At 40.9% G+C, this 12,993-nt stretch overlaps 1 protein-coding gene across 3 annotated transcripts in view; it reads right to left on the bottom strand.

Annotated features, from left to right (window-relative positions):
* CHRM4 (cholinergic receptor muscarinic 4) overlaps window positions 1-12,993 on the bottom strand; it is a 60,221-nt gene that overhangs the window by 12,175 nt on the left and 35,053 nt on the right. The window contains exon 1 of one of the 3 annotated variants that reach the window (XM_075837923.1): window positions 7,785-7,855. The exons of the other annotated variants lie outside the window; for them this stretch is intronic. The gene's annotated coding sequence lies outside the window, so the exon portion shown is untranslated. Of the gene's footprint in view, window positions 1-7,784; window positions 7,856-12,993 lie in introns of those variants that run through there. 3 annotated transcript variants of the gene reach the window in all.

Below are 12,993 nucleotides of genomic sequence, written 5' to 3'. Positions count from 1 at the left end.
TGCAGCACAGCCAATGCGACCATGCCATTGGCTATATCCAGAGCTGCGTACCTAATATTCCTAGCCCTCTCTCTCAACTATTTTAACCCCTGCCTAACGCAACAGTCTCAGGCCCGTCGGTAATACACTTGCGTGCCTATAATAAAAACAGCTAGGGTCAGTTCACAGAGGTTTTTTTTAATGCGGAAACTGCTAGGGAATCCGTGCCAAAAACGCCCCCAGTCCCTTATTGGTTTCAATGGGAGGAAAAGGCGTTTTTATTTATCCTGGGTGGCTTTTTGCATGTTCTTTCTTCGAACAGTTTCCGCCTCTGACCTCCCAGTGAAATCAATAGAAGGCAGAAAAAAACAGCGGCGATCAATTTGAGTGTTTTTTTTTTTGCATCTTCGCTTTTGCTTTGGATTCAACAGCGACTGGCAAGAAAAACGCTGCAAAAAATAAATCGGCCAAAACCGCTGGCAATTAAAACTGAAGGAATGTCGAGGCAGGTGTTTTTTTTAGTTCTTTCAAAAATAAAGCTGTGTGAACTAGGTCTTATATTTGTGGCAGGTTTTATTCTGTGATCTCTTGACCCGCATGACTACGTTACTATTTGATGCTATGGATTCAGGTGCCTTCGTTTGTGGTATAGCCTTGACACGTGAAGATGTTGTTGCTGTGTTATAAATAAACTCTTTAAAAGGGGGCTGCTCTGATTCCGGGAGCTCTTCATCGTTGAAGCGCCAATGATACGACGAGGATGAAAATACATGCAGATTTGCTGAAGTGTTTTGTCTCTGTAAGTGAAATAAAACTTTAATCTGCTGATTGCATAAAGCTTTTAAGCAGCCTCTCCGATGCCCCAAAACTAATTCCGAGTCAGTGACATTGAGGTTATTTTAGCTGGTGACTGGCTCAGGGGACATCCGACATCAACCATGGAGGTTCTACCAGCACCGGAGACAGAACAGCCTGTAATCGCGCATTAAAAACTCTGAAACAACCCTAGGAACATGTTCAAGTAAGATTCTCCTATTAAATAAAAAATATATATATTAACATGGGTCATTAATTATTCGTACGTCTCAAAGATTCCTGGGCAGCAAAGTTTCTTAGAGGTATAATGGACCTCAAATGTCAACGTCCATTTTTATTTCATTATTTTGGTAAAGAAGAAGGTTATTTCAAACATTAACTAAAATCTATCTGCATCTATAGGCTGTTTGCTTTTATGACCGTTTCTTGTAGGTTGAATGAGATTCCAGTAAAATAGTGCCCCCCAGTGGCCTATTTGTGAAGTGGTCTGCTCCCAGGAGCAGGATCTCCGGTAAGCGGGTTCCTCTAACACCAGCTGATATCTGAACAAGTTGTCGAAACTGAATGACCTCTTTAAATACAGGGATTCCCTCGTGATACTGGGATTTAGATCTATGATGCTTTATGTAAGGTGCTACATTTTAACATCTCAACTTCGATAAAATGGTGCCCTGCCACTTTTGTTAGGATCCACGGCCAAAACGTGGAGAGCCAGCAATACAGGTAAGAAAACATTCACGCAGCACGATCTTGCGGGGAGGAATGAAGAGGAGACCGAATGCATGCCGTAAAGGAAATATTATATACAACTTTCGTATTTTTTTTGCCCTTTGGATTGTCATTTTGGGACTTGGCCCATTTTTCACAGCATCTGAGTGGCACCCGATAGTCTTCATGGACCCATTCACTTTACTAGGTAAATCGGGTACGTGAAAACTCTAACGTTAGTGGTCCTTTAAGGGTCTTACTGCCTTATGACGTACATTTACGTCATGAAGTAAATGTTCGTCGTGGTGAATGCGTGGGAACAGGAGCTGTATACAGCCGGCACCTCGCTTTACTGACCAGGATAGGAGATAATTCCAATCCCTGCCATTTAAATCCCCTACCTATTCAACCATTAAAAGGCCCCTGGAGTCCCAATCAGGCTTAAAGGGGTTTTCCACTACCGGACAAGTATATGATTGTGGGTGTCCGACACCAGGACCCTGCACCGATTAGCTGCTCCGGCTGCCTCCAGGGACCGGACATCCATGCCGGCAGCATTAAATAACAGAAGTCTCATAGAGGGCAGAATATTTTTCCAGTAAATTGGAAAGCCATTTAGGACATACGATTGCATCCACTAATTTAGAGATACTAGGGTATCCGGAAATAACGAATGTAAAAGTGTCCGGTCTGGTGAAAGTTCTCCAGTATAGGAACGCTAAAGCTTAAAAAGAACTCCACTCTATCTCCGCATACTATCCTACCTTGATCCTATTGTATTAAAAATTGCATAGTAAAGGGTAAAAAGAAAAATCGGCCTTTCCCTCTTTCTCGACAGGAGAAACCTTTTCTTTACAGCATTGCTTGGTCTCTACTGCAGCCAGAGCAAAGTCCTCCCCAGTTAAGAAGGCGTTGGTGAGACATTTTCCGACAGCCGCCAGGGCATTGATCCCTAGTCATTGTTGGTCCAATTGGCCCACTACGTTGGCTGAACAAACCAGTGAGTCGATCCCCATTATGCAAATGCAGAAACTACTGTCTGTGGATAAAGAAACCCAACAGGGGCTTATCTCCGCTATTTCTGTAAGGGTATGTTCACACACAGTGTTGTTCATGCGTTTTTTGGGGCGTAAACGCCTGAGAAAACGGAAGCTGAATGCCTACAAACACCTGCCCGTTGATTTCAATAGGAAAAACGGCGTCACTTCTTAAACCGTTTTTGGAGCTGTTTTTCATTGTATCAATAGAAAAACGGCTCCAAAAAACGCATCAAAAAAGTTTGCTTTAAAAACGGCTGAGAATCATTGGCTGTTTTCCCTTAAAAACAACCCCGTGTTTTACAGCCGTTTTTACTTATACGTGTGAACATACCCTTAGGGTATGTGCACACGATGAGAGGCTTTTACGGCTGAAATGACAGACTGTTTTCAGGAGAAAACAGCTGCGTCGTTTCAGCCGTAATTCCTCCTCCTCGCATTTTGCGAGGCTTCTCTCACAGCCGTAAATTTTGAGCTGTGCTTCATTGAGTTCAATGAAGAACGGCTCAAATTACGTCTGAAAGAAGTGTCCTGCATATAATGTATATAAGTGTCCTGCATATAATGTATAGAAGTGTCCTGCATATAATGTATATAAGTGTCCTGCATATAATGTATATAAGTGTCCCGCATATAATGTATATAAGTGTCCCGCATATAATGTATATAAGTGTCCTGCATATAATGTATATAAGTGTCCCGCATATAATGTATATAAGTGTCCCGCATATAATGTATATAAGTGTCCCGCATATAATGTATATAAGTGTCCTGTATATAATGTATAGAAGTGTCCCGCATATAATGTATATAAGTGTCCCGCATATAATGTATATAAGTGTCCCGTATATAATGTATATAAGTGTCCTGCAGATAATGTATATAAGTGTCCTGCAGATAATGTATATAAGTGTCCTGCATATAATGTATATAAGTGTCCTGCATATAATGTATATAAGTGTCCCGCATATAATGTATATAAGTGTCCCGCATATAATGTATATAAGTGTCCCGCATATAATGTATATAAGTGTCCCGCATATAATGTATATAAGTGTCCTGTATATAATGTATAGAAGTGTCCCGCATATAATGTATATAAGTGTCCCGCATATAATGTATATAAGTGTCCCGTATATAATGTATATAAGTGTCCTGCAGATAATGTATATAAGTGTCCTGCAGATAATGTATATAAGTGTCCTGCATATAATGTATATAAGTGTCCTGCATATAATGTATATAAGTGTCCCGCATATAATGTATATAAGTGTCCCGCATATAATGTATATAAGTGTCCTGCATATAATGTATATAAGTGTCCTGCATGTAATGTATATAAGTGCCCTGCATATAATGTATATAAGTGTCCTGCATGTAATGTATATAAGTGTCCTGCATATAATGTATATAAGTGTCCTGCATGTAATGTATATAAGTGCCCTGCATATAATGTAAATAAGTGTCCTGCATGTAATGTATATAAGTGTCCTGCATATAATGTATATAAGTGTCCTGCATGTAATGTATATAAGTGCCCTGCATATAATGTATAGAAGTGCCCTGCATATAATGTATAGAAGTGCCCTGCATATAATGTATAGAAGTGTCCTGCATATAATGTATATAAGTGTCCTGCATATAATGTATATAAGTGTCCTGCATATAATGTATATAAGGGTCCTGCATATAATGTATAGAAGTGTCCCGCATATAATGTATATAAGTGCCCCGCATATAATGTATATAAGTGTCCCGCATATAATGTATATAAGTGTCCCGCATATAATGTATAGAAGTGTCCCGCATATAATGTATAGAAGTGTCCCGCATATAATGTATATAAGTGTCCTGTATATAATGTATATAAGGGTCCTGCATATAATGTATAGAAGTGTCCCGCATATAATGTATATAAGTGCCCCGCATATAATGTATATAAGTGTCCCGCATATAATGTATATAAGTGTCCCGCATATAATGTATAGAAGTGTCCCGCATATAATGTATAGAAGTGTCCCGCATATAATGTATAGAAGTGTCCTGTATATAATGTATAGAAGTGTCCCGCATATAATGTATAGAAGTGTCCTGCATATAATGTATATAAGTGTCCCGCATGTAATGTATATAAGTGTCCTGCACTTCTTTTGACGAGGCTGTATTTTTACGCGTCGTCGTTTGACAGCTGTCAAACGACGACGCGTAAATGACAGGTCGTCTGCACAATACAATTCAAATGAATGGGCAGATGTTTGCCGCTGTATTGTAGCCCTATTTTCAGACGTAAAACGAGGCATAATACGCCTCGTTTACGTCTGAAAATAGGTTGTGTGAACCCAGCCTAACAGTCAAAGAACCTAATGGAGCGAGCCGCTCGCATGCATGGCCACCTCTTCACTTAGTCCCCGCCTGGGATTGGCAGCCAGCGGCCGCCTTACCCAGCGAAACAGGGATCGGAACGACCAGCGCTCCCGATGTAGGTGTGGGTCCTAGAGCTGGAAACCGCATCTATCAAACATTTATGGCATATCCTGTGGATATGTCATAAATGTATGAGTTGGGAATTACCCCTTTTACGAATCTAAACAATTCTGGTCTTTGCTCACCTGAGAATATTGTGTAGCTCGGGACATTGTTCCATCGGGGCTTTGGATATACTTGATAAGATGCACATCATGTTTTTTAGGTTCCACTTTCCTATTCTTTTGGATTATCTTCTGGAAACTCTTTCCAGGGACTGTCCGACTCCCGGTCCATCCAAAGGCAGTTGAAAAGGCCTCCCCCTCCACCCTTTACACTTCTTGCTGTTTTGTCCCCCCCCCCCCCCTTTCCTTAGCATTTGACTTTATATCAGTGGGATTGTTTCACTCTTCAGTCTTTTATCTATCGATTATTGAAAACTTAAACTCGGATTGATCATAAAAATATCAATGGAGACCACAACATCTCCAAAAGTCAACATCTGTCTGTCAATATAACGCAAAATGTCGCCAGGTATGGGAAATACACGTTACCACCAGAACTATGAATAAAACATCATTTTAATGGAGTTTCCAGATGACTGGTATGATTTATTGATGTTTACAGGACCACTATAACGTTTGTGCTGATGCAAATTTAAACCTTGTTACGCCTCTTATTATACTTTTAAAGTATTTGCAAAATTAAAATTGATGGAAAATGAATAATTGCAAGGAAACTACTTTTGCAACATTTAAGCCCAGTTCACACAGTTTTTTGATGCGGAAACTGCGTCAGAATCAGCGCCAAAAATCATCCGAAACCGCCTCCCATTGATTTCAGTGGGAAGCGGAGGTGTTTTTCTGTTTTTCCACCGCGGCTTTTAGCCCCTTGCGGTAAAAAAAAAGTGCCATGCTCTTTCTTGCCGCGGTTACGCCTCTGACCTCCCATTGAAATCAATGCAAGGCAGAGAGTGTTATTTTGCTGTTTTTTGACCGCGGGCGAAAAACGCAGAGAATTGTGGCAAGAAATTGCAGGCATGTCAATCTGCCTCAAAAATCCTTCTGATTTTTCTGCCTGCAAAGAAACCTCCGTATGAACAGGGTCACTGACATTTTAAAATTCTTCTGACCTGTTATAGAGACGTATCAGGAATTGTAATTAGTGGGGGTCTGGGTGCTGAGACCCCCATGCAGGATTATGGGCTGAGCTGCTCTTAGCAAGTTTCCTTGACTCTCCTCAGAGCAGAGTATGGGCCATATACCGCTCTCCGAAAAGACCCAAGAAAAGTTGACTGGAGTCAAAGGGAATTTGCGCTTGGCAGAGTGCCACGGCCCTTTCGTTTTTACAATTCATGGATGTCTGAGCTCTCTGAAACCTTCCAATCACAACTTATGACATGTCATTGTACAAAATGACAGTGATCGTTTAAAGTCTGCATAAAACAGGAGTACAGCGGTTGCACATGGGCCCTTGGACTTGAAGGGTTGTAAAAACCCCTTTATCGTATAAGATTTCAGCACTACTATAAATAGTATGTCAATGTTGGAGGGTGGGGGGTTGGCACACATTTGGCCCTGGGGACCAAAAACTGAGTAAGTGAAAATACCTTGCTTTACTGATACTGAACTAATTATGGGTTACATGGGCCTCCTTTATTAAAGCTATCTGACAGAAAAACTGTGTTGCCCGTAGCAACCAATGAGTTAATCTTTAATTTTTCCAGATCGGATTTATGAAATGAAAGCTGAACTCTGGTTGCTATGGGCAACATGGCCCGGTTTACTGTAGGGCCTTATTTATCTACACTGTCAGAGGTGTTGCATCACATATCTGTCTGCTGTCTGTAGCTAAACTACTGTCTGTTTCCAAGGGCATCATGCATAATTTTATAGGGAGCTGTGGATAGGAATGGAAAGAAACTACATGAAATAACTAAAATGCAGTAAAGGAACAGTAAAGCAAAATGATTAACCTTATGTTAATCTAAACCTACTTGCCGACAGTCTAGTGAGCCAGACAAAGGCATTTCAATGAACGCTTCTTGGCAATTCTGGGGGTCTCCCTTGTTGAACAGGGCTGGGAATAAATATCACCAGATTTTGCATACAAATATTGGTACGTATGGTAAAATGTTGTTGAAAGCCTAATTATTCCTTAAAACGGAAACAATTATACAATGGAGGTAACTATCTGCGGAGTGATGTCAGGATCACACAATAACATGCTGAGCTCTCAACTGGGACTACCACGTAGCATAGGCTGCATTTCCATGTCCTATGTAGTTCTTTAAAGGGGTCATTCCATCAGGACAACCCCTGTCCATATGTTCTTTTAGGACATATGGATATCATCAAATGAGCCCCCCCCCCACTTGGGACCCCCCCCCCACTATGTGCTGAAATGGAGAACCGATCCGTAAGAGCGGCTCTCACTTTGGCGGACCTGGCGCTTCCTAGCATTACATGGACTGGCGTTTATTACGTCAGTCGTTTAATGCTACGTTTCGCTACAGGTGGAAGTGTGTGGATGGCCACGGCCTACCTCAGCGATAACCGCCGATCGCCGAGGGTGAGAGATCTTGAACTGATCGCTGTGCCGGCTTCAATTTGAAAAGGTCTTTTAATCGGCCAAAACCAAATGTAAATTCTAAAGACAGGAGTATAAAATAGACCTTTAATTATTTCTCCATTTTTTTTTAATTCCAGTTTTGGCTAAAAAAAAAAATTCATACAAAAACTGCACTGTCTGATTAATCTTACACCTACATTGCCGCTCTACCTTTTCTCTGCTTGTACAAGTGTCAGTCTTCACTGCATTTCTAGAATTCTATTCAAGAATCAAGGAGCTCCATTGACCATGCTGTAGGTCCCGCCAAGATAAAACATGTAAGAAAAAGTTTAATTGATGGAATAAAAAATAAGACCTTGAAAAAGCGATTATCATGCGTTGGCAATGCTGCGACAGCGGCTGCAACCTATGGCGGCCTCTTGCACTAGTTTTGCAACGGATACACAGAAAACATCCAGCTAACACCTTGCTAAAAGAAATTAGGCAATAGGGGACAGTTAATAAGGAAAATAATAAGTGTCTGCTAGTAGGACAGAACGACCCACCGCAACCTCTTCGTCCCTTCCCTTGCTCATTACCAGACCATTGAACAGGTATTCTCCTTCCTGGAAGTAAATACAAAAACGCACCTGTCAATTTTGAGAAGACAGCGTTCTCACAAAAAATAAAGGACCACAGCTTGAACAACACATCAAACCTGGCAGTTGCCATGGAAGCGTTGAAATCACAAAAAAAGAGATAACATAAACCTGCCTAATTAGTTTTATGCCATCCGTAACCAACGCCACGTAAGGAAGATGACTGCAGATAGTCCTAGGGGTGCCGGGAGGTGCAGCACTGATTAATGCCATCTCTAGTGGGTAACAGCGGGGGAAACGGATCGGTAAACAGGCGAAACCTACAACACCCTGTAATGATGGAGCAGTGAAGTGGCACGTGGAGAACGTTGTGTGGGTGTCCTTTAATAAGCCTGATGAATGAAGGTGGCAATGAATTAGTTAAAAAGTCCCATCCAGGCAGATATAGCATTTTGATGCACAATTAAACAGCAGAGGCGGACGGAGAGATACGATAAAACCCATAATTTCCACCAGGGTTGGCGCACACGGCGCACTATTTAAATAGTTATTGTATATTTATTAGAATTTTATTGGACTAATGTATTTCTATGCGGGCGACACTTTTGTGTTTTTTATTTTATTTGTTTTTCTCTCAGGATTTTGCTGTTTTGGCATAATGTTTATTTGGATAAGAATGAGGTGTTATTATTGTCATTATACTCCTATACAGCAGCGATGTTCACAGGACCTGCGAGGCACCGTGCCCAGTCAAGCTTAAAATCTATTTTTGGTGTCTGGGGAGAAAGGGATAAGAGTCACACTCCAGATTTGCATGCGTTGCAGATGTGGTAAGCAAATCCCGACACACTGGATCTTCTCGATGAGGAGGAAATATTTTTACCCTGTTGCCCATAACAACCAACGTCTGATTTCATTTTTACAGTCAAACATAGAAAATGAAAGCAAACTCCTATTGGTTACTATGGGCAACGAGCCGGGCTGATTTTAGAGGGTAGTAAATTGAGAAATTAACTAACCAGGGCCCCCGTTTCCTTCAGGGCCCCCAAGGACTGGACCTTCAAGAGCAACCGGAGAGTGCCATGGACCACCAGCGACTTTACCATTTAGGGTATGTTCACACGGCAGCCTCCGTTACGCCTGAAATTACGGAGCTGTTTTCAGGAGAAAACAGCTCCGTAATTTCAGATGTAATGGCATGTGCAGGCGTTTTTCGCTGCGTCCATTACGGACGTAATTGGAGCTGTTTTTCCATGGAGTCCATGGAAAACGGCTCCATTTACGTCTGAAGAAGTGACAGGCACTTCTTTGACGCGGGTGTCTTTTTTATGCCCCGCCTTTTGCAAGCGGGGCGTAAAAAAAATGACCGTCTGCACAGAACATTGTAAGAGCCATTCTAATGAATGGGCAGATGTTTGCCGACGCTATTGAGCCGCATTTTTGGACGTAATTCGGGGCTGAAACGCCCGAAATACGTCCGTAAATAGGGTGTGTGTGAACATACTCTGAGGGTATGTGCACACGATGAGTGGCTTTTACGTCTGAAAAGACAGACTGTTTTCAGGAGAAAACAGCTGCGTCGTTTCAGACGTAAAAGCTCCTCCTCGTATTATGCGAGGCGTCTTTGAAGCTAGTAATCTTGAGCTGCTCTTCATTGAATGCAATGAAGAACGGCTCAAATTACGTTTCAAAGAAGTGCATTGCACTTCTTTGCCGAGGCAGTCAATTTACGCGTCGTCGTTTGACAGCTGTCAAACGACGACGCGTAAATGACAGGTCGTCGGCACAGTACGTCGGCAAACACATTCAAATGAATGGGCAGATGTTTGCCGACGTATTGTAGCCGTATTTTCAGACGTAAAACGAGGCATAATACGCCTAGTTTACGTCTGAAAATAGGTTGTGTGAACCAAGCCTAACTCCTTCTCTGCCATGGACCACCAGAGACTTTACCATTAACCTCTTCTCTGCCATGGACCACCAGGGACTTAATTATTAACCCCCTTCACTATTTAGGCACTGTATGGAGGGATTATTTGGACATTGAATGACAGTATTTTGTGTGCATTATATGGAAGTATTATTTGACAGTGTATGGCAATATTTGGTAAAAACATTAGGGTAAAATATTTATCTGTAACATTCTCAAAATGGCGAGAAGGAGGCCCTACTTTACTTTCTCCCCAGGGCCCCATGTTTTATAAAACAGGGGTGAAAAAATAGAGCAGAAATACAGGATACCCAAAGTGTATGTATTGAGGTTATGCTAAAATTGAATTTTATTTTTTTTGCTGCTTTACCAGAGTTGTAGCTCGGCTTTCCTTTACCCAGGGCAACTATTCAGTTCACTGTGCTAGTCCTGTATGCACCAATGAAACTTTGCAGAGTTTTTATTTGTAGATCATAAACTAAATAACAGCATGCAATGTCAATCAGCTGCTTCAAAGGCCAGCAAGATATTGTCGTGTATTAAGAGGCATGAACTCGCGGGACAGGGATGTAATATTACCACTTTACAAAGCATTAGTGCGGCCTCATCTAGAATATGTAGTTCAGTTCTGGGCTCCAGTTCATAGAAAGGATGAAAAATACAAAGAAGAGCAACGAAGCTAATAAGGGGCATGGAGAATCTAAGTTATGAGGAAAGATTAAAATAATTAAATCTATTTAGTCTTGAAAAAAGACGACTAAGGGGGACATGATTAAATTATAGAAATATATGAATGGTCCATACAAAAAATATGGTGAAATCCTGTTCCATGTAAAACCCCCTCAAAAAAACAAGGGGGCGCTCCCTCCGTCTGGAGAAAAAAAGGTTCAACCTGCAGAGGCGACAAGTCTTCTTTACTGTGAGAACTGTGAATCTATGGAATAGTCACCGCAGGAGCCGTCACAGCAGGGACAGTAGATGGCTTTAAAAAAGGCAAAGATAATTTCCTAGAAGAAAAAAATATTCGCTCCTATACCAACGTGTAGACATTTTTCCCGTCCCTTGGTTGAACTTGATGGACATGTCTTTTTTTTTCAACCGTACTATGTAACAATAGACCAAATAGTCTAGAAAATCTAGTCTTTATTCATCTATACATATAAACAAACTAATACACCCCCCCCAAAAAAAAAAAAAAAAAAATATACATATATACAAAAAAAATGTTAAAAACACCCTGGGGTGAAACCTACCAAGACCCCAGTCACATACAGCTATCAGGTCAAAATGTAAGTTTTAATGACTACTCATAAATAGGTTCAAATGTATGTAAAAAAAAAAAAAGTAAGTCCGTTACCTGTGGCTGGTGTGATGGCAAAGGGAGAATTCAAGCCAGGAGACACCAATGACAAGATTCTCACAATATGCTTTACAGTATGATCCATTTCACTGCTAATGTTTTTTGTATGGGGTGAAAATGTGTGTCAGATGCACACAAGAGCCGCTCTGAGCACAGCCGTCAGTCAGCTGGACTGACTGATTCGGGTTAAAGCGCCGAGATGCAGCTTTTCCGCATAGTAAAACGAAGCAAAATTTAGAATAAAAATAAATGAGAAAAATTTTTGATGCAAAAATACATTAAAAAACATAAATAAAATTACAGCAAGGGTTTACATAGTGTGTTTTTTGTTTAGAATCAATTGGTATTTCATTTCACCAAACATGGTAATAATGGCAGAAAAAAAGCATTAAATCTATTAATAAAAACACAGCAAAAATACTTACGCTAACAGTTGATATGCTGATCATCTCTAGTATGTCCAGTGTATATGAAATGGGGAAAACGCTTGTTTCGTTTGCTCTCGTCCAGTCAGGTAATATAACATAATTGCATTTCCAACTATAAAAATGTCTTAATAGTGTTACAACCTAGGGCCTAAGGGAGTTGGCATAGCTCCTACCCTCAGAAGCCAATGAACAATTTGTATCATGATGGAAATGAGAAGATCCGGTGTATGAGATCCAAGAAAAATAGAAATAGAAGTTTCATTCATTCATAAAGTTCCTACAGTAACGGGACCTTCTGCAATCACTTTAGGATTGCTCTATTACCCAAAATGCTGACATTTCGGAGCCAGCACAGGAATTGACTCGGTGAACTAGTCCTTGACAAGTTTTCCGGTCATATCCAGCTGAAAAGCGGTCCAGTGTTTTCTACTCTACTAGATTATTCATTATGCCATGGTTCAAAATTGTGATCCTCTACAAAATGTTCACGAGGGCCAAGAGAACTGCAAGTTATCTGTGGTGAAGTAAGGGGCCACACATTGTCCTATTATCTAGGTCCAGTCTTGTTGCCCACACTTAGTGCCCAACTGCTCATGGAAACTTCACCAGCAGTGATGTCCGGGCAGCAGAAAATCTCCATTGCTTTTGAACAGGCAGCTAAAAGGCTGCACTTTTATGGTTGTGATTCATAGATATTAGAAAGGGGGGGGGGGGGGTACTAAAGGTTTACTGCTCAAGTCTTGTTTTTTTTTTCTATAGCCCATTTACATGGGTCAATGATAAGGCGAACAAGTGTTCTAAAGTATGTGAACTAGTCTTCAGCGCACTTTTTAAATGATACAATTCTTGCTAGGAGGATCTCATAAGCTCAATGCATATGGTTTAGTAATTGAATTTAATAACAGTATACACTATGCTTCTTTGCTCCCTCTAGTGGTGACTGCAAGCAGCCAGAATTTTATTATTGAAATACAGCATGGCTATGCAGGGGATTTGGAGCTCTGTTTTAGAAAAACTGAACTCTGTCCGACATAGGCAATTATTCAGCTAAAAAAAATGTAGGACCTAAAAATGAGTGTTAAGATGACATTCATTCAAGTGCCATAGCAGCTCTGGTTTTCTG

Source organism: Rhinoderma darwinii, chromosome 9 (genome assembly GCF_050947455.1).
Source record: "Rhinoderma darwinii isolate aRhiDar2 chromosome 9, aRhiDar2.hap1, whole genome shotgun sequence".
NCBI lineage: Eukaryota > Metazoa > Chordata > Amphibia > Anura > Rhinodermatidae > Rhinoderma > Rhinoderma darwinii.
This window is presented reverse-complemented; position numbering and strand designations above follow the sequence as displayed.